The sequence below is a fragment of the Lissotriton vulgaris genome, chromosome 9 (assembly GCF_964263255.1).
Source record: "Lissotriton vulgaris chromosome 9, aLisVul1.2, whole genome shotgun sequence".
Taxonomy (NCBI): domain Eukaryota; kingdom Metazoa; phylum Chordata; class Amphibia; order Caudata; family Salamandridae; genus Lissotriton; species Lissotriton vulgaris.
This window is the reverse complement of record NC_141697.1, coordinates 1,141,306,644-1,141,328,673: the sequence shown is the minus strand read 5'-3', so window position 1 is coordinate 1,141,328,673 and position 22,030 is coordinate 1,141,306,644. Positions and strand designations below refer to the sequence as shown.

Below are 22,030 nucleotides of genomic sequence, written 5' to 3'. Positions count from 1 at the left end.
AATCTTGCTTGAGTGACCTTTCAACCAAAGTCATTTTGCATTTTCAAAAGGACACGGACTCCCAGCATTTTGCTAAACCCCTTAGTGCCTTAAAAAAATTTAAAAAAACTTGCAATAGCTTAATTTCCTATCTCTCCAATTAAAGCTCTGCTTTAGAGATGGCATCTCCGTCTCAACAGATTGCCCGAAAACCCTCTGCTACCCACTCCTCAGTGTCATTGTTCACTCCAGAATTGGAGGTGGAAATGAATAATATACCTCAGTCCTTTAATAAATGCTTCTCCACTCGGCCAATCCACATCACTAAACTGATTAGAATAGGGCATCCAAGTATTGCTACCACTCATCACACAGGTAATTAATTTATCGCTCGCCAGCAAACTCATAATTCCTCAGTCTCTTAATTTGTTGTCATCACGCCCATCCTTTAAAACCATTCTACAGACCCACATAATTTTGCAAACTATAGTCCACCTCTGGACTACCCAGTGTTGCCAAGGTGCTGGAAACCTTTACCTTTCGTTAACGTTCACAACCGTATATTGAACCCATGTTACAAAATATCTGAGAAGAGCTGCTCAGTTCTGTGGACTGTAGCTATCTTTATGCCTTAATACTCTAACTTCTCAGCAGCATTTAACACCATCCAACAATCTATCTTTCTAAAACCACTTCAACTTTGTGCAATCATCAGTGGATCTGCACCCGCCTATTTCACCTCTTTCCTATCTATTCTATACTAATAAGTCCAAGTGGCCCCTTTCGTATCCAGGTCAATTGGCATCACGTGAAGCTCTGTGTTCTCGCTAACACTTTTCAATATATCCAGGTTTCCTCTTTCTAAGAACTTTAGTTATTATATCTTTCATATGCACATGTATGACATGGAACAGTATCTTAAAATTGATGGCAACACTCTCAACCAATCCACAAACTATATTGCCTCTCCCAATTTCATCAACGGATACAAGAAAATGGTTTTGTTTGAATGGGGAAACTGAAATACTCCTCATTTGCGTCGTCAATCTTAACCAATTTCCCTTCACATGACCAGAGTTCCTTAGACTCCCTCCACAACCTGTGACCAAAAGATCCAGCTTTGCCGATTTGGTACACAGTAATACCTGTTAAATACCATAAATAAATGTCGTCACTAAATCTGCCTTTCAACGCAATTTTTGTTGTGTTGCATTTTTTCTATCCTCTGCTTGACTCAGACAGTTGCATTATCCTTGCTGTATAATCATCTGTCTTGAGGGCGGCAATTGCGTTTATAGAGGCCTGCCCACTAACTCAGTTGGCACCCACTCCACACCAGAGCATCCTCCTCTTGTGTTGAATTTTGAAATCTGCAAGAAGCTGAAGATCTGGATTTCAATTAACCCCTTCAGTGCTTGTGATGAGACCAGCTCGTTATGAGTCACAATTGAGCTGTGATCATGACGACCTGGTCTCGTCATAGTGGCGCCGCTCCGCCCAGGCACAGTTAATTCTCCGCAGGCGAATTAACCAGTGGGCGGGGTCGTGACGAGACCAGGCCGTCATGAGCACAGCTCCACCGTGACTCATGACGACCAGGTCTTGTCACGAGCACCACGGCGCCGCGCTCACCCCCAGCCCCCTGCACCGTGGGAGAATTACCCACAGCAGGGAAGGGGTTAACCAACTTGCCATTGTCCGGGCTAGGCACACACACCTGATCAATGCCAGGATACCCTTGCAGGTGATGGTGTGCTTTACAAATACACATAAGGAGACTCTAGAGCTTTGATATACAAAGTACGTCCAGGGGGCCTCGTAAGGTCCTACTGACCTTAAGATGGGGGTCCAAGGGCGGCAGCAGCAGCTCTGGGCTGCTGTTTACTCGACTCAGCACTAAAATGGAAAAAATGTTAAATATACAGTAATCATTTATTTAAAGGTTAATTACTGTTAGGGAAAGGAAGTAGCTAGCCCTTTAACTTTAGGAACAACTTAATGTTTAAAGACCCCCACTAAATATACATGCTTTGCTTTCCCTACACCCAATTTATACCCCCGCTGGCATCAGTGCGACCCTCAGTTAAACCATAGACCAAACTTTGCAACCCCCGGGAAAATGCTTGTGAGTACCTATGCTTTAGAGGGTTCAATCAACGCTGCTTGGTTATTATTTGGACTAAGTCACTGAGATCATTTCACACCCGCTCTAAAAGCTCTACCCTGGCTCCCTATAAAGGACACAGCGCATTTCAAAGGGCTCCCCCTTGTCTGTAAAGGTCTACACGGCAGCTCCCCTAACTATTTTTCCAAGCTGTTCATTCGATATCCTCTGACTAGAAGCTTATAATCTATAAATAAGAACTTTCTTTCAATGTAGTCATTCCTCATCAAGAAGTTTGGGGTACGAATCCTGCACACATAGGAATCATCCCAATGAAATCACTCCCATCACATCTTAGACTGAAAAATGGGTTTCAGAATTTCAGGAAACTCTAATCCAGAGCTTTCCAAATTCTGTGTCGCGACACAGTGTCGCCTGCAAATGGTGGGTGTGTCGCGGGATGGCGCCGGTACTATGCCAGACTTACCTGGAGAAAGGAGGAGACCGGCAAGCGTGTGCGCAGTTCGGTCCGCATAGCCCGGGGATGTGGAGGAAACGGCGGGTCCGGAGAACAATCCAGTGGTCGCGGCATAAGCCAAGTACAGGTGTTCAAGTTCTGCGCGCCTTTCTGCCTTGAGTGTTGTTTAAAGCCAGAATTTGTTTTATGCAATCCCTTCCTCTGACCGAGGGGCAATATCGTGTGCCCTTTCTGCACGACCCCTTCAGCACGCAGCGGGACAGTGAACACCCGGATCTTGGAACTCCTTCAGGACGGTTCTCAGGAGGCGGGAGGGAGGATCAAGAGATGCCAACGCCAGAGTGGGCCCGAACTTCCGCTGGAAATATGCCCACTGTGTGAGGTTTACTGTGAGGGGAGCTACTGGAAGCAAAGGATCTTGGAGTGCGCCCATGTCTTCTGCGGTGACTGTATCCTGGTCATGTTGGCCACGTCTCCCGGGCATTTTGTGAGGTTCCTGTACTGCCCTCTCTGCCACAGCCAATCAGTGGCTTTCATACAGGGTTGCGTGCCGCTCACAGACAGTGGGCTATCTCCAGTCCCCTACTGCTATGGAGGACAGACTCTACCCAAGCAGACGGTGAGCAGCGAGGAGGACAGAAGACAGTTGCAGTCCGTCCTCTCAGGTGAGGCGATGGCTGCGAGTCCCGAAGAAGATGAAGAGCAACACGAGGATGAAGAGGGGAGGGAGCTAATGGGAGACTGCTGGGATGTTCGTGCTCTTCGCCTTACTTATTTTTCACACCATTGCAAATATTGTGCAGTGTGTCGCTTAGAGTTACTGAGAGTGTAATTCGGCAGAGTCAGACATTCATCTGTCTGAAAATGGAGAGGGCATTTTCAGGGATACGAAATTCATGCAGGGGACAGCATGAGATGCTTCGTGCAATATCGCATGATATTTTCAAGGTGCTGGGTTCGACAGCCCTCTATATTGAGTCAGGACAGAGGATGTTGTTACGATGATGGAGAAACTGAAATGAAAAATATCAAGTGATGCATTTTAAACCATTCAGAAAAGGGGGTGGTGATGAACAGAGTGTCTGAATTAAGCAGACCACTCTTACCCAGTCCAAAGATCAGGGCTTGATCCATCACCGTTATTTATCTCACTGCACCATCCCAGTTCAGAACCTGGCTATATGCAAATCAGTCTGTCCCTGGCCCAGTGCATCATGGGAACAGGGCAGACTAAACTACCAAGCCAATTCTTCACCAGAAAGGAGACAAGCTACTGGGGACCGGTTTCTGGCATTTCAGCCTCGTCGGCCCAGCTTGCTTGAATCCTGATGGTGCAGTGAGAAAGGGACTCATGTCTGAGTATACCCTGCCACACCTATAGTGGCCAAAAACGATTCAGAAAAGGGGGTTCAGGATTCAAGCAAGCCAGGCCGAAGACGGCTGAAATGCCAGAAACCGGTCCCCGGTAGCTTGTTTCCTTCCCAGTATAAGAATTGGCTTGGTAGTTTGGTCTGCCCTGTTCCCATGATGCACTGGGCCAGGGTCAGACTAATTTGCATATAGCCAAGTTCTGAGCTGGGATGGTGCAGTGAGCTGAAAAACGGTGATGGATCAAGCCCTGATCTTTGGACTGGGTAAGAGTGGTCTGCTTAATTCAGACACTCTGTTCATCACCACCCCCTTTTCTGAAGCATTTTAAACCAAACACTGTGCTCAATACTTTATTACACCTTTACGGCTGCCATGTCAAGTTCGGGGAAAAATCAATGCGAGATACATGGAAACAAAGAGATTGGCAAATGACGTGATTATCCATGTGGTACCAAGTTAAGCAAATCTCTGTTTTAAGAGCGACCGAAGTAATTGCAGGCCCCCCCCCCCCCCCCCCCCCAGGAGATATCTGGTAGCCACAAGTTGAGAATATGAATGAGGTGCTATGTAATAGTATTAAAAGTTGTACTGGAGCTCTGGGCCCTTTAATAAAAGACCATGTCCCAAGTTGTGTCACTGCAGAACTGACTTCTTCTGAGGACAAGGTGAGGTTACTCCAGTTGTGTATTGAGACACAATGTACATGATTTCTTTGTATGGGGTTTGATCTACAATAACTTATTAGTACATGTCAAATGTTGGGGTATGGCTGCGAGTCTTGTATCACTTTCACTTGTGTTGCTGTTTTGCTCAGCAGTAAACAATACTAGATGTCTTTAAATAAAAAAACTAAGATCTGTGACTGGTGGTGAATGTTTGACAATGTTCAGCATTCCGTCCATCATCTTTTTGTGTTGTAATATCCATGCACAGCCAGTATGGATGAGTCTGCAGCTGCACTCATGACTTTATTACCACTGTTCTCTCATTTACAATTTGTATAAAATCTTCTGTGTGAACTATTGATAAGTCATCAGCAACTTGCTGCACAGAGTTCAACTATATTGAGAGCTGACCACACACTCCAAATACTCGAGTCTCACTCTTAACGTGTGAGCCTTGAGGTCTGCACTTCTCTCGTGTACCCAGGGTTGGATTGGGATTAAAATTGGCCCCCTTGGGTGGTTCGGGCTACGCTCGCTCACATTACCGTGTCGCAAAATGATGATTGTCGAAAAAGTGCATCAGCAACATGAAAAGTTTGGAAAGCTCTGCTCTAATCCCACCTTTTCTCCCATATCTATGACCAGGTTCCATGCAGGTGCCTTTAATATACTGTAAGATCCGGGCCTGTTGGTTAGATCTCTAAAACCCACACTCTATCCTTAAGACATTACCAAGGCATTTACTTTTTCATTTCAGACTACTGTGAGTTTAACAATGTTAGGTTTCATTTTTGGCAAGACATGGTGAAAGGGGTGCTTGAGTTTATAGGAACATAGCTATACCTATAGCGCTCTGTGGCTTGTACCTGTATTTTGTAAGGTATTCTTTTATTGTTGAAACATTAACAAAACTCAGTATGCTTTCCAGCATTCACAACGAGATGGACAGAGCGCTGAAACTTTTCAGACACTCACCCCCAGTCACAGATCTGGGTTGAATCCATCCTCATTCTTTAGCTTACTTCCCCACCCCAGTTCTCTTGATTACTTTGCCACTGAATTCAAGCTAGCTTGACTGACCTGGGGTGGCAAAGTGAGCTAAAGAACGTTGATGGAATTAACCCAGATCTGTTACTGGGGGGTGAGAGTCTGAAAAGTTTCAGCGCTCCATTCATCATCTCCTTGAGTTTGCTTTATTTGACCTAAGTTGGCAGGGTATGCCCAGACGTGGGTCTCCTGCTCACTTTGCCACTAGATTCAAGCAAGCAGCCTGGCTGATGAAGGCTGTTAGCCAGAAGCCGGTCCCAGGATGCTTGTTTTCAGTCCAGGGACGACCTGGCTTGTCAGTTCAGGCTCGACTGTTCCCATGAGGAACAGGGTCAAGACTGCATAAGGCTGCGTCTGAACTGGGGTGGCGAAGTGAGCTAAAGAATTATGATGATTCAATCCAGATCTATGATTGGGGGTGAGTGTCTGAAAAGTTTCAGAGTTCCATCCATTTCCTTGTGTTTGCTTTCAAGAATTGACATATGTGAAAATCTCAGTTGTTGTGGCAGATATTTACCTACCATTCTATAAAACCTTTACATTTGGGGTCTGAGGAATCGAGCAGAAAAAAGTGTGGGAGTAGCCATAAATCAGAGAGGGGTGATGGGGGCGGGAAGAAAATAAACCCTTCAACCTCTGTGATCCATTCATTCCTCCTTATGGGCTCCATTTTTCCAACTTTTACCAGTATTTGAGCTCATATACATCTGCTTGGTGGCAGGGCTGGGCGAATGGAAAATATTGTGAAAGATTTTGCAAGAAGCATGAAGAAAATTAAGTACACAGGGCAGTCGAAGTGAGAACAAAAAACCACTTTCAGATTGAAATGGGGGAATAATGATACTTAAGATGGAATAGTCTTAGAGAAGCTGTTATGGCAGTCCACATTCGACTGTCTCAGCTGCCCTCCTCTCCCATTTCTCCTACTTCCACCACTTTTATTTCATTCTTTCTTACGTACCACTCCTAAGGCCTCTTCCATTTATGCATATCTTCATGCCACTGATTCTATTAGGCCTAAATCCAAGGTGGAGGTATGCTGGGAGCAGGATCTTTCCACCTCTTGGCCAATTTCAGTATGGGATAAGATATGGAACAAAATCCGCAAATCATCGAGAGCTGCCACTTTGACGCAGTCCTTGTTTTTAATTTATAACAGACTTCTCTATACACCCTCTGACCTTCATAAACGCTTCCCAAATACCTCTCATGCATGCTGGTCTTGTTCAGCCTCGCAAGCAACACTGTTTCACATGTTATTCTTATGTACCTTTGTTCATGACTTTTGGCTACAGGTTTGGGCCCAAATTAATGTCATTTATCATAGATGTATTCCTTTTTCTAATGTTAACATTTTCTTAGGAAGCCTTTCCCCCTGTTGGGACAATGTTGAACTGAAACCTCAAATTATTGACTTGTTGTTGGCCGCTGCTTTCCAGCAGATAACAGTAAACTGGAAAGATTTTTCCAAAATTTCTTTTAAGGCGTGGTGGTTCAATGTTAGACTTGATACTGCCTTTGTTTTCCCGGCTAGCATGGCTACAAAACGTATGGACCCATGGTTTCCTATCACGCTTTATTTGGACACTTGTGCTGCTCGCAGGTCTAACCTACTGCCTTCGCAACAAGAAGTCCTTAAGCCTCCTTAATTGCTCAATGCATTCCATTTTTCTTTTCTCCATTGTTTTGCTTTTCAAAATCTTTCAGGTACTTTTATATTTCTATGATCACTGTTTATTATTATGCTTTCTCTCTTTTATCTTTTAATCTTCATGTCCAGATTTTGCTTTTGTCATTACTTGCAATTTTATGCTTGCTTTATTTATCATAGTTTTTTAATGCTTTATACTTTTACCATACCTTGTACTGACACTTTGTTGTTTCCTTTTTAATATCACATAAAAATGTTCTTGAACTTAAAAAGATGGAATAGTGGTGTTTTCCTGCAATAACATTTTATAAATGTATACTTTGAGTTCCAAGATTGTGGAAGAAAGTGTTTGCTTTTCATATTGCCCCCATGTGCTTTCTTCGTGGGCAGTCTTGACAGCCCTTGTGGCTAGCTGATTCATCCCACAGTAAAGAGGTACAACATGTATTGTTATTTTAACAAGCAAATAGCTGGGCGAGTAGAAGCAGCCGAGCTTGCATTTGAGAGAGTATGTTTGGCAGGTGCTTATCTTACCCTGGGTGCCATGTTCTCTTTTCCTTTTCTCCCCGTCCTTCTGTCTCTCGTCCATCCCAAAGACCTCACAGACTGATATGAACCACCATCGCCCACATTCGTGCCAGTCCTGTGAGGCCAAATTGGCGCTTTCTCGGATTCTGTTGTATAGGAGTCGTAAGCTTTTGCTTCCTGTTTGATAACTCTTGCCAGTTGCTGAATTTCTGTATTGGCTTAAAGTTACTTTAGAATGTTGTAATTTTCTGTGCTTATCTTTAATATCGTACTGTTGGTCTGAGAAGGGCTGTTTTTCCCCACTATACCTGCACTCTGGCTCCCACACCCTGCAGATCTCGGTGGCTGCTGATATTGTGTTTAACCCACAACACTGTCCACCCACAACTATTGAAATGACTCATTGTTGACATCTCCAGCCTTTGTGTGCAAGGAGGAGCGAGTTCTGGCACGTGAATTCTGTCTTTGGAAAGCAGATATTCAGGTGACAGGATTGCAATTCTAAGACTGTTACAATTCCTGAAATGTAATAACAGGGCACCCTTTATGCATGTCATCCTGTTATAAACTAGGATGCACAATAGCCAGTGTTTGGTCTCCTAGGCATGTCGGTGTAAACGGTGGTGTTCTCATCTATGGTTGTGTATTTTTAATTTTATTTTAAACCCAATTACATAATCACACATTTATGCAAAATGCAAATAAATTTTCCGGGTTCATTAAACATAAGTGGAGGGGGTGTTGTGTGGGAAGACTATGATGTTAACAGTAGTGGCGGGACATGTCCCTTCATTATGTTACCTTAAGTTTGTCACTACATCTAACGGTGTTTGTAAGCAGATATCCTAATAGTAGGGATGTATGGGCGTGCATGAGTGGTTAGCAATGTACGTGAATGCGATTGCCCCTTGCAAGAAACTCAGGCAGCGATGCAAGAAGGGAACAGATGTGCTCGAACTGTGTGTGCATGGGGATGCAGCAAACCATGACAGTGTTGTAGAGTGATTTATATAAAATAGGGCCTACTTTCATAAATGGCCCCATCATTTTACTCATGCAAAATGCTCCTATCTGTAATCCATTGGCAGTATTTAAATACATAATTCCAAAAGTTGGGATTAAAATGTCCTGATTGTGAGTGGGTAGTTATATTGGAGGTCTTAACTGAAAAGACCAGTCACTGTTACAGCATCCCACCGTCCATAGGTACCATGTGTCTCAATGCTGAAGGTTGATGCTTACTCTCTGGAACAGCCATGGAATTGACAGTGTTACCTTTTGTACCAATTGTATTGATGGGGTTATCAAACTGACACCCAGACTAACAGATGTGGCTTCAACAATCATGAAAGACACTGAGGGTCTTCTGGCTCAGTCAGCAGGGGTTCAGCATCCAGGACAGGTGAGTGCAGTGAGACGAGGAAAGCGGTGTGGTGCAGTGGCCAGTTCGGCTGACTCCGGAACACTGGTCTCACGGTTTGATCGTCGGCAACAGGTTAGCCCAGCACCTTGTGACTCTGGGCAATAGTTTTCTTAATCTTCCTGACGGTCCCCTGCGCTGGGACACCTCTCCGGAGGTAGCTGAGCGCTTTACAAATTCTGGTTTATCATTTTATTTCACTACATTTCTGTGGACACCCTACCAGTCCTGGGTTCTCTTGGTCACACTGATGCTCCGCACAGCCCTGAGATTCTTGACCTAGCTCGGATCATCTCGCATTAGGAAAATTATTTTTTGTATTTATAACGTGGATATTGCTTTTCTATGAGCCATGCATTATTTTTAGCTGGTAATTGACATAAATAATAAAACTTGTATTTTTCCCTTAAACGCCAGTTTTACGTCAACGCCAGTTTTACGTCAGGCAAAATCAGAACTAAAATATCGTCTTGTGGCATTTAAATATTGATTACACAGAAAGAGAGGACACAAGTGGAAGCTTGCACAAACTGTGCTGTATCTGCTGTTTCCTATTTGTACTGTTGGAGCATGTGCCTTGCTATATGAAGTAAAAGAGATCGGTACTAGCTTGTGTGGTGGGCAGGCTGATAGTTCTGTATGCAAAATATGTATTACATACCCTTGGCACCAATGAAGAAAGATGGTCTCTGCATCTCAATTTCTGGTGGCATTTTTGTATTTTCAAAGAAACACTGTCAAAATATCTCCTATGCATTTTGGGAGGTGGAGTTATTGGCTGGCACCCCTAGTCTAAAAAGCATTCCTGCACTACTGGTTGCAGCTTTGGCAAGTAAACAGCTGGCACGGACAAGTTTTTTTCTGTTTTTAGATCTAGGTTGATGCGGCGGTTGTCTGCAACACTTACTGTTATCCATTCTTTAACAAGTACATAGTTGGTTTTGCCTTTGCCTAGAGGAGTATTACTCTTTCGCCACATTCTATTGTTTGTTTGCTGTATCATTCCATTTTTAATGAGTTGCTTGCATAATGCATAAGGGACTATTTAACATATCAGGATTACACTGAATTATCACCCGTTAATAATTCTCCTAGCCACATCCTACACAGAAAACAATTGTTTTTGCTCTGTTTCTTCACTACACTACACTAGACTTTGTTATTATTTCTGTCAGGACTTGGAAATGCAATGGAGACCTACTGATTTTGGATTTCTTATTTGCCTCAGCTAGTGGAAGACCGAAAAAAAGAGTCCCCTAGTACGCTCTTCCCACTTAAAAAAATAAATAAATTATTTTGTCTTTTCCAGGGGCCTACTCCTGGAAGGCCGTAGCCCCCATAGAGCACTGACCCAGGTGCTTGTCAAGGGGTTTAGTTTAAGTCCTAGCTTTTTGAGTATTATTGCAGCGTTCAGTTTTTGGTGGGCAATTTGCCAAATTGTTTCTGCAATGCTAGGTGTTTTTGTTATTTTTTTTTTAGCAGAGTAGTACTAAACTTCTAGATTAGAGTGCTGTACATGAATTCAGTGCTGACCATTTTAAAGGGGTGGGAAAGGCAGCCGGTTCTTTCAAGGCTTCAGGTGTACCTCTTCTACCTCAGATGGAACAGTAGTAGATTGAAAGCTTAACAAATCAAATACCTTTTAATGCACATAGCTGTGCAAGAGAGTGTGGGGAGCCCTAGACCACTGAATGGTTTGTTGATTTGGGCACTGCTCAGCCAAAGAACAAAGGTTTGGTCATTCGTCATTCCCATCTTCTGCTTAGTGTGGTACCTGCTCGTCCATGTTGGCCGGCTCGCACTTTAGTGAAATTACCATCAAACCGACCATCTTGCTATTAGTCTTAAGAGATAGGCCACACATTTATTGGGAAGGAGTGTCTGCACAACTAAAGGCCATTTTGATGGGAATACCAATCCCGTTCTCTCTAGAAGTCCATGCATGGGTTAGTATGCCAATCGCTCAGCATTTTACTGTTATGCGCAGTGTTCTCTTAAAGGATTTTTGGTGCTCTCAGCAATCAATATTTCAGGGGTCGATGTTGGGAACCTTTTTGAATTTTATTAACCATTTTGACCTAACTGAAGCTAGTATGCTGCCCAACAATATTAAACTATGCTAAATTTTCTGAAACTGAATCACACAAACAGCTAATATATACGTTCTTGTCCAAAATTGCTTAAGCTTGCATTAGAGCGAGGGAGAGGTTGAGATATATATATGTCCCCCTACCCATATTCAGCAGCAAGGGCGCCACAGGCCTGTCTGCCCAGGGCACTATCCGAGCAAGGTCCGGCTCTGGCGTGTAGGCGGCAAACTGCTCAGAAGCAAATGGTGTGTTTGACATGGTGCGGATTGTGGGAACCGTGGCCTTCATTTGTTGTGTGAGCAGACCCTTCTGAGGAGCGGGGAAGGGTAGATATGCTGCGGTGCACATTCTGTTGGGTACAGTTTACTTGAGCGCACAGTACGAGGTATGGTCCAGAAAGCCATTAAACGTTAAAGGCCTAGACTACAAGTTAGCTAGTTTCCAGAGGAGCCATTTTAAAACTGTATTGAGTAGAATGGGAAAAGATGTGGCTGTGTGTGTGAGCACTTGACTTTGGAATTGGGGAACGAGGTTGGGGTCTCAGCGCCCGCCCGCTCAACATCCTGTGAAATCACGTAATCTTCCCCTGCTAAAAAAAACTTGAAAATGAATGTGTTGTTGTGTAATGTAACTGGTGCTTATGTTAAATGCTTCAGTACCTTTTGGTCGAGTTTGTGTTATATAGAACTACAAAAAACAAGAGCGATGTAAGGACATTGTTTCAAAGGAGGGAGAATATGATAAAACTTCTTCTCGACTACCACAAAGTGGTGGCAGGCCTTTAACCTAAACCCTGGACTTAGTTTATCGAAGTTGACGGGTGTTAGCTTGCGTTCATCATGGTGGATTAAGGGCATAATGAAAGGATTCTCCAAGTTCAAAGACCCTTCCCAGTCTGGCCAGCCTCTCCCTCTCCAACTTGTTGCTGAGTGCTGCTGCGACTCCAGTCAAGACGGCGATGGAAGTGTATTTGCTGTGTGACAGGAGACCATAAATGTAATAGTTTTGTGACGAGCGAGATTGGATAAACAAGAGTCGTGTCTAATCTGTGATTGAGGTAAGTAGTATACCACCAGGTGAGATAAGACAGTTTGGAGGTGTCTTTCCAATTCTTTGTTATCTGTTAAAAGGCAACTGCTAATAGTAAATCAATGATCTGCAGTTGTGAGTGACTTATCTGCCAATTAGGTGACAAGCTACCTAAAATAATAATAATAAAGGACGAAGGAACTGTGGTGTTGAAAATTGTGTTAATTTGAGACCAAACCTGTTCCCAAAACTTGAAAACATATCGGCACGTAAATAACATGCGTTTTAAGTCGGTAATGACGTGAAAGCAAGTCCAGCATGTACTTGGAGTAGCAGTATGAATCCTGTGTAGATGTGCGGGTGTAATAAGCAGTCGGTTATAGATTTATTTTTTTTGAGTACTGCTTGCCACTCTAGAGGATTTCCTTAATTTGAACCATATTTTGTTCCATAACGAGATGGGCCAATCAACACCCAGGTCAGTCTCCCAAGAAAGTTCTATTTTAGATTTTTAGATGGTGGTGCGGAAAAACCCTTTCTTTCCCAACCTTCACTACAAGATGTTGCTCAGCCTCCTTGACTTCCTTTATATTGTATTAGCAATGTTTATGAATATATTCAAACAATATTGTTTTTCCTTTAATTCTATGCTATGTTTAACATGGCCCAGACTTTCTTTGCCTTTAGATTTGCATATTCCCCAATGTGCTCTTCTTTTCAATTCCAATGTAACTATGTTTCACCTATGTCCTTTATTTATTTATTCTTTTTATTCGTTTTTCTTTGATTACTTGTACGAAGAATTGCTGTTCTTGAATAAACTTACTTTTGAAACTTAAAGAAGTGTATTGATTGACCGTACCCACTACAATGCTTAATTTTTTTAAATATTTGGTGGGTTTTTTAAGTGCAGGGCCCGGCCTTTTCTTGGGATCTAGCCATTGCGCTTTCCAGGGTTACTGGAATTTCGAAATACTGAAACTGCATAGTCTTGAAACCACTTTCTTCCGTATTTTTCTTCCGCCTACACTTTCCTGTCTGTTCGTCTCCATCTTTCAGGTTATTTTTTCTTTACTTTGTTTACTCTTTCTCTTTCTTGTACCCCTTTGTGCCCTTATCTCTTTTGCTCTGGGCCAAACTCTGATGAAGGATAAGAAGTCCCAGTCCCCAAAAGTGCTGGGGCCACCACTTGCAACCACCTCCACTAAGTCAGTGCTTTTATTTTAGGCGAGCGAGGGTGCCTGCCATGGGCTGCAATGTAATACAAAAGGGGATGATGGACGGAGCGTTTGAGCAAATCAAACACTCACCCCCAGTCAACTGATCAGGGTTTAATCCATCACCATTCTTTAGCTCACTCCGCCACCCCAGTTCAGACATGGCCATATGCAAATCAGTCTGACCCTGTGCCTCATGGGAACAGTCCAGCCCGAACCGCCAAAGCCCTGTCTTCCCTGGACTGGAAACAAGCATCCTGGGAACGATTTCTGGCATTTGAGCCGTCATCAGCCAGGCTATCTTGAATCCAGTGGCAAAGTGAGCAAGGGACTCACGTCTGAGCATACCCTGCCAATTTAGGCATAGAAGATACACCCCAGATTGGTAGTAAATAATGGACACAGCTGGGTTATAGTCTACCTAGTGCCCGGGCATTCTGCACCCTTGCACGAGTGATAACCACGCCCCGTATGAGAGAGTCTTCCTGTGGACTATTTCCCCATTCACATTGCTTTTACTTTGAACTGTTACTTTTCCAACAAGTTATTTGAAAGATGTTCTATGGCTTTGCTCCCAGCTGAGGGTTCTGGATCGCTGTGTGGTGATTTCCAAAACATTTCTCAACTTGCAGGAAATGCTTAGTTACTTCGGCATTAAGAAAAAGCATCATTCTGTTTAGAAACCAGTGAAATTGTCATCTTGTGGCATAGTTTGCTGGACAGGTAACCTGCCTGCTTGTCCTCGAGGTACCTTCAAGATGAGGTGGAGCTCAGTGTTCCTATTGATCTGTGAACGCTTATGTCGTAAACAAGAGTTTGCATACATATGTTCTTTATTGATGGTGCTGTCAAGTAGCTCTTTAATGCTTGTTGAAATTCAATCGGTGCCATTAGGGCATAAGCGGTAGTGGGATGAGTCCAACTGACACCACAGGCCAGTATATTTTTGGAGTCCCATGTGGCAGAAGAAAAGGCTGTGTTTGCAGCTCTAAGGTTCAGTGTGTCTCTCTTTGCACTACAACCCCCAATATGTGGCCTTCTAGTCAGGCCCACCATTAGAAGGCCTTTCTGATTTGATAATGTTTTAATGGGCTTCCATCTGTATGCCTTGGGTTTATCGCTTTTTGTGGGACACGCAGCTCTTGGTTTCCATGGTTATCATTTACCCTTAGTACCATTTGGTTGAAGCGGACATCTATGGAGATTCTGTTCAGCTGCAGAATCATTTTGCCAATAAACAGGGCCATTGCGGTTGGCCCCGAAGTAAGATAGAATATTGCATATTTTGATCCCAGGTAAAACCCACATCTGACAAACTCCTATTAGTGCCTGCTCTTCTCCCACCAGTCTAAAAAATCTATATTAAAATGTGTTCTGAGTATTGTCTTTTTGTCTGGTACAATGAAATGGTGTCTGCCAGCTGGATGGTTGACTAGGATAACTCAGAAAGTGATTCAGACTAGCACATTGGACTCCCAAGCATGAGGTGTTGGCCACCAACCCTCCACCTATGGAAATGTGTATAACATCACACCCTTGTACGTGCACACTTGAGTCCTGCATTCTCACTTGAATCCCAGCTTAGGGATGCAACGATAGATGGCAGTGTCTGTGCCACCATGCAACTAGGACTTCCATAAATGCATCGGTGCATAATAAAAAAATCTCTCAATACTGGCCTTCTGGCACTCCATACGCCAGCGTTCTCGTCGTCCCTAAATGTAAATGTGCTATAGGTAGTTGCAGAGCCACATTGGAGGCAGAGTTTTGTTGAACGTTGGACCTTTTTTCTAGGAATCCCTTTGACCAAGTGACACAGTTGAAAGAAGCTCTTTTCTGTGCGACACAAAGTTTGAAATCCATTTGTAGGTCTGGCTTGATAGAGCATATACTGATGACATTTTGTTATGGTGCTTTAAAATATGTATAGCATGGCCTTGGCTCCATCCAGTGGGTTATTACTCTCACCACATGCTAGTGGCTATTCAGCGTATCAATCCGCCTTCCAAGAACTGTTTGCACCTTAAAGGTACCCTCAATCATCAGGCTGTTTGGCACATTCAGATATTCATTTACTTTAAGTATTCTATACCCAATACATTACTTTTTTGCTCCTTTCTTCTCGGCATGGGTGGGCCAAAAGTGTAGGTTCTAATGGCCTAAACAGCGTTTGTAAATGCATATGTTTTCAGACCGATTGACTTTGCAAATGCTTATTTAGGTTTGACATTAGTGGCCCGTCTCTTTAATTTCAAACATGTTGTATTCAACATATATTAATATGTAATGCAAAGGAATTCTTTGTTTCAAAAGTTTTGTACCGCAGGAGGCATTTTTGTTATTGCTTTTGTCCACGCTGCAGTGCAGTTGAAAACCTATTGGCTTCGGCCTTAACCCCTTCGCTGCGGAGGGAATTCCGCCGCAGCGCTAAGGGGGCGGGGGGGCCGAGCGGCGCTCGCATGCTCGTGACTGAGCCGCTCCGTCACGAGCCGCGGTTGAGCTGTGCTCATGACGGAGCGGTTTCGTCATGGCCCCGCCCGCTCATTGGAACGTCCAGCGCAGGTGCGGAATTCGCGCCGCACAGGCGCGCAGAGCGGGCCATGATGGAACCACTCCGTCATGAGCACAGCTCAACAGAGGCTCATGACGGAGCCGCTCCGTCATGAGCATAGAAGGGGTTAATAGCATTCCTTCAACAGTAGCTTTAATTTGTCACCAGCCATAGGTAGGCCTGAGAATGTGAGGGAAACGGATTAAACGAGGACTGCTGCTGAGTCTTGAGTGCAGGGCTTACAGTTCGATCCCCGGCAGCACCTTAGCATCATGTGGCTCAGGGCAATAGCTCACTTGATCTCCCTGAGGGCAAACAGCGACTGGATACCCTTAGGGGTGATAAGTTTGCGCTTTACAAATCTGGAATCATTATTGCAAGTAGGGAAAAGGGCACAGAGAACAGACCCAGTTGTCCACTTCTGCTGCCCAGTTCAGTGCTTCAATACTGAATTAAAGAGACTGTGAGGAAAGAGGACCTGCAGGTCGTTACAGGGGCAATGATAATGTGGCTTGTGCTGTCTTCACTGGTTTACAGCGCTGTTTAATCATCAGTGAATGAGGAAATGTCAATATGTACCTAAATCCTAAACAGATTAGTTTTATGGAAGGATATGTTATTGTTTGTTACAATGCTAGATGTAATGCTGATGGTAAACATGATTTACATATGTGTTTTTTGTTATTTATACGTGATAAATTAATTTGCCTTGAGGCCAGAACGGTGACTATTCCTGTTTGGACTTCTTAGGTCAAGCCATGCGCTGCTCTGCGAGGCATGCTGAATTGAGGTAGAGACTTGAAGCTCCGTCCTCTCTCCGCCCACATTTTTCATTGGCTTGTGTCATTGTCCACTGTAGTCCCTCCTTAGTACTGCCTTGTCTCATTTTGTAACTTCCCATGGCGACACCTCCTGTTGTGTTGTTCCTCTGTAGGCTTTAATTACAGCCTCTAAGCCCTATTTTCTCAAATAGTTTTATCCTGCTTGCGGTTGCAGGCAGGACACACACTCCTAATGCTTAAAAAAAAAAATTCTAGCACGAATTTGCAATGCAATAGGTCTCGTATTTGCAAGATTTTAAGCTATTGGCATTGAACGTGTCAATTCCTTTTATTTATCGGTTTTTAAAACAACACATAAATAAAAGGCCTGGTAATTTACAATGCCAATAGGTCAAACTCTCATAAATGCGAGATTTAGTGCATTACAAATGCTTGTTTTAAACGCTGTAAACGTGAATCTGCAAATTATACAAATTTGCCTAGTTATAATAAAAGATAGTGGGGCAGAGATTTGCGTTATTAGATTATGTTGATGACTGATAACATAATATTTGGATTTATGAACGAAGACTGGTATGAGAGTACCATGTGTGCTCTGTGCTTGTAATGCACATTAAATATATTTCAGTTTAATGACACTAAAATCTGGCTATATTCACTCATGCATCTGTCAATGCAAAGCCTACAGTGTGCCAGACCGTGCACCATGTAAAGCAAATACCTTAATAACCACAAAGATTGTTAGATTTGCGCTCAATGAGTCATTTGGTGTCATCACAAAGGCAAAGACGCCTCGCCCAGGTCCTGCTTGTGTTTTTATGTGTATTCATCTCGAAACTGTCTGCAAAAGTTTGTTCACGTTTTGGAGTCTGACACAGCTAGTGAGTACCCTCATAACACTTACAACGCTCCAGTGATGCTTTTACATAAGAACTAATTACCATAGAGTTCTGTTTCCTAGACATTCACTTATTCAGTCTATTCCGAGGAATTAAACCCCGTGTTCGGCGCCTACAATTTTTTATTTTTATTTTTATTTTTAGAGTTTTATATAGCGCGAACTTGAACCGATTAGGTTATCAGAGCGCTTTACATAGCACCAGTTCCGTTACATGTTATCAAGCATTCTACATGGAATCAGTTACAAATACATAAAGAACACATTACTTTTTGTTCTAATGAATAGGGTATCTCTTCACAAGAAGGAACCCCTGGAATTACGTGCCAACAAAGGGTGCAAATTATGCAACAGGGTGGAATATAATTATGCAACAAGAAAAGGCAAATTATGCGGCGTTCTGTGACAGCAGTGTTTTACCATTTTCTCAATTTAACACCCATTAGTACCGGATAGGCAAAAGGTTCCCCTCACTGGCACCAGTTTCATACAAGAATACAGCAATTGTCACCAGAAAGGTGGCCAGTTACCCATCGAATGTGTCTGCATTCCTTTTTTTAATGCATTCGATCTTTACATTTTTTTTTATCTTCAAATTATGCAGCACGTGGTGGATTAGGTGGCTAGTACGGTAAATGCAAAAACAAACAAGGTGACTGCAAAATCCTATAATTTCAGTGGCCCTTCCCGAAAGGTGAGAAATATTTGAATCCTGTTTATACTCATAGCAGTCTTCGACTTAATTTTCCAGCAGGATGTTCAAATACTGCTTTTAATGGTCCTTTTGCCAATAGGTATTAAATAGTATTCAGTGCTCGTTAAATTCCTTTCTACAAAAATTAAATAATAATGTCAGAGAACGAGGAGTCGATGGGTATTTTAGTTGAGAGGTGACAATGTTCAGACTTTAACTTCTAATAATGTTAACTTCCTTTCTCTTACGAGCACAATTAAATAACGAAGAGTGTTAATGAAATCATCTTTCACTGGGTGTGAGCATCTATAGTCTATGCCAAATGCCAGGTTTATTCTAGTTTTGTACCTGGCATACCTTCGGTCCTGCTATTATGGGCCGCCATCTCTGGGTGGGCCAAACCTTTTGTGCACTAGACCATATCCTAATTACATGATGTATGACATTTTGTTATTATTTGGAGTGGATGAATACCCACCTCAAGGCATGATCTAAACACAGCTCGGTGTTGAACCCTCAAAGGTGAAACCAAATTAACTTCAGCTCAACCACTATGGTAGCTGTGGCATAGAGCAGACAAGCTTAACTTAAGACAATTTGTAACGTATTTATGCATTACCAAAACAGTAACAAAGCCAAACTGCCAAAGAATAAAAATCCCAAATAGAATTTAAATAATTGAAAAAGAAAATGTAATAAACAAATTGACAAAATAATGAGAAAAATATCAACAAGGGAAACCAGAGTTACATTTTTTTAAAAGATTTAAGGGAAATTAACGCCCAAATCACCATTGATAGTCTATGCTTGCTGAATACTGGGACCTAGGTGCAATTTCAGACTGACTGTGATGGAGCATGTATTGGACACATCAACCAGGTTTGTCTCAGTCAAAGATTTGCCTTCTGACTTAATCCTTTACATCTCAATCAGAGCAGGAGTACACTTCTAAAGCCCCTCAAGACCTCATGGAGGGCATATAGAGACTCACAGTGTCAAGCAGAGGCTTACAGCATAGCGGTGTAACAAAACCTGAGGTGCCCCCCTACAAAGTACATGCAGGGGGCCCCCCATGGTCCCATCCCAGTCTGGAATTCTCAGGCTAGTGGCCTGAGAGTGTTGAAGGGGGGCCCCAGAGCTTTGCCCCCCCCACCCCCCCCGCACCGCGTGGGCTTTTGTTATGCCACTGCTACAGTAGGGTCCAGTCTAGGTCAAGGTACCACTGGTCAGCTGGGTACTTCAGGAAATTACCTCTTGCAGTATGTCTCCTTGTAGCTACACAGGTTGTCTGCCAACTGACCCCTGGAGTCCACATCTCTGTCCTAGGTACAAGGGTTCAGGTTCAGTCTTTCAGTACGCCTATCGGGTCACAAGTCTAATTGTGTTCTGATCTGTCGCAGGTCCACCAAGTTTCTGAAGTGGGTGCCAAAGGGTTGCATTTATACCTGGCACGGGTTAGTGGGTGAGGGTGACTTTTGGGGCTGTCCTAACCAATGGGGTAAAAGTTCCTGGGTCCAACTCTAGCCACTTTTTCATTAGTTTCTGTTTATCTTACTGGAAACAGGCACAAAATGCCATACATCAGGGCATTTTGGAGATGGTGAAAAGTTTTGGCCACACTAAACTTGCGTGTGTACACATGTACACACACTCAAACACACTATGGTAATCGGTGTCCTCCCACATCTAGCGCTAAAATCTGGTTTGAAGCAGGCATTGTTCCCACAACTAACCCAGAGACATAAGGCTCAAAGGACAAAAGCAGTGTCCTCCAGCAATCAGACATTGTAGCTACAGGATTTGTCTTGACATTCTGCGTTTTACCTTTCAAGTGTGCCCCAAATGTTACATGTGAGTCAACTGACTGGTCCAGTGAGGAGTTATCTCTGCCCATTTAGGTCTGCATGTTGTTTGCTCCTGGAACTTCACACCTGTTTCACATCTATTCAAGAATGAGCTAAGGCTGGGAGCTGACAGACGTTTATGCTAATTAGCATTCTGACTGTTCAGGCAGGTAAAGAGTATCTTTCTAAAAGTTACTTTTTAAAATATTTATTAAAAATCCTACTTCACCATTGAATTGGGTTTTTAATAGCTTTTTGAAATTTTTTTTTTGCTAATCTCATTCCTGAGATACAATATTAGTTTTCAATCTGTACTCTGTTTTTCTACATAGGTCGCTAGGCATGCTACATTGAAAATAGCTTTTTGGGTCTTGTCACTATAGTGACACAGTAGTATTAATTTTCTACATATCCCACTTCCAAATAACATGCACCTTGCCTTGTGGGGAATAAGGCCGTCACAAGGTTGACTTACTAATAATTAAAGATTGATTTTTACCTATCAAAAAGGGTTACTTTAATACTTCCCACTACAGGTTTACACTGCAACAGTCAGAATGCACCGGGTAGGCCTGAAGTCCTGTTTGGGTGGCACAATAGGTGCTGTGGTCCACAAGTGGAATTTAACTTCCTGACCTGAGACTCACTTTTTACACCATATATTAGGGACTTACTTCCAGGCAAGTTAAATGTTCCAATCAGGAAACCCAATTTAACCCTGGTTAAGGGTCCAGCACAGGTACTTTACTATTGGTTAGCAGGGCTAAAGTGCACAAAGTCCTAAAGCCAGGAAAAATGAAAAGGCAGATTAGTTTAACTATGCCTGACAAAGGGGCTTTTCTTCAGGCATAAGATTTTTCATCATTCCCTATTTTGTGTCAGTAGCTACACTATGCCCAAGAAGGTACAATTTTTAGTGCCTCCGTTGCATGACTCAAAATGGCTGATCCCAAAAAAGGTATCTGAGAAAAGGGATCAGACCAAATAAACTCATGTTGTGTAGTTTCTCTTAAATTTTGTTTGTCATGTTGTTGTTTTTGTGGAAAACCCCACTTTATCACCCACAACGTGCAGTCTGGCAATTGAAGGGGCCATCCATTGAAAAATATAAGGCTTTGTTTGCTGAAGTCAGATTGGATTGCTAAACACAATGTGACATCATTCACGAGATAACCCTTTTATAGTAAAAGTCGTTTAAAGCTAATGGGAATTTAGCAAATTACTACCCAACACTGTAGCATTCGACTGTACATCTCCCCGTGATAATTGTGGATGAAGAGGCCATGGCATGGTGCAGAAAGATGCACAAAGTGGTCAAATGTTTTAAAAGAAAAAAGTTAAAAATGTAAAACAAAAAAAAGTTTTGAAATTGCTGTTGCATGCAGACTCCCTGCAAAGACAATTGGATTTCAAATATTCATATCTGACGTATTTTAATGTTGTTTCTTATTCACAGGCCTTATTCCATTTCGTGCGGCGGAGGTGGCGATACATGTAAGAAACCGAAGAAGAGATTGGATTTTTTCATCTCGAAACTCAGCTTTTTATGTCATTGGAGGCAGTGGAAACATGCGATTCTGACAGGTCAGTGCTGTGCTTCAATGTGAGCACCCTAAAAATGTACTGCGTTTTAAAATGTTAATACTTGCTATTTCCTGGTAATTACATTTTGTAGCTTACTT

General features: G+C 42.9%; 1 protein-coding gene across 4 annotated transcripts in view; it reads left to right on the top strand.

The window, feature by feature from the left end:
- PRKCD (protein kinase C delta) overlaps positions 1 to 22,030 on the top strand; it is a 450,985-nt gene that overhangs the window by 109,642 nt on the left and 319,313 nt on the right. For all 4 annotated transcript variants that reach the window (XM_086939184.1, XM_086939183.1, XM_086939182.1 and 1 more), the window contains exon 2: positions 21,805 to 21,932. The gene's annotated coding sequence lies outside the window, so the exon portion shown is untranslated. The remainder of the gene's footprint in view (positions 1 to 21,804; positions 21,933 to 22,030) is intronic.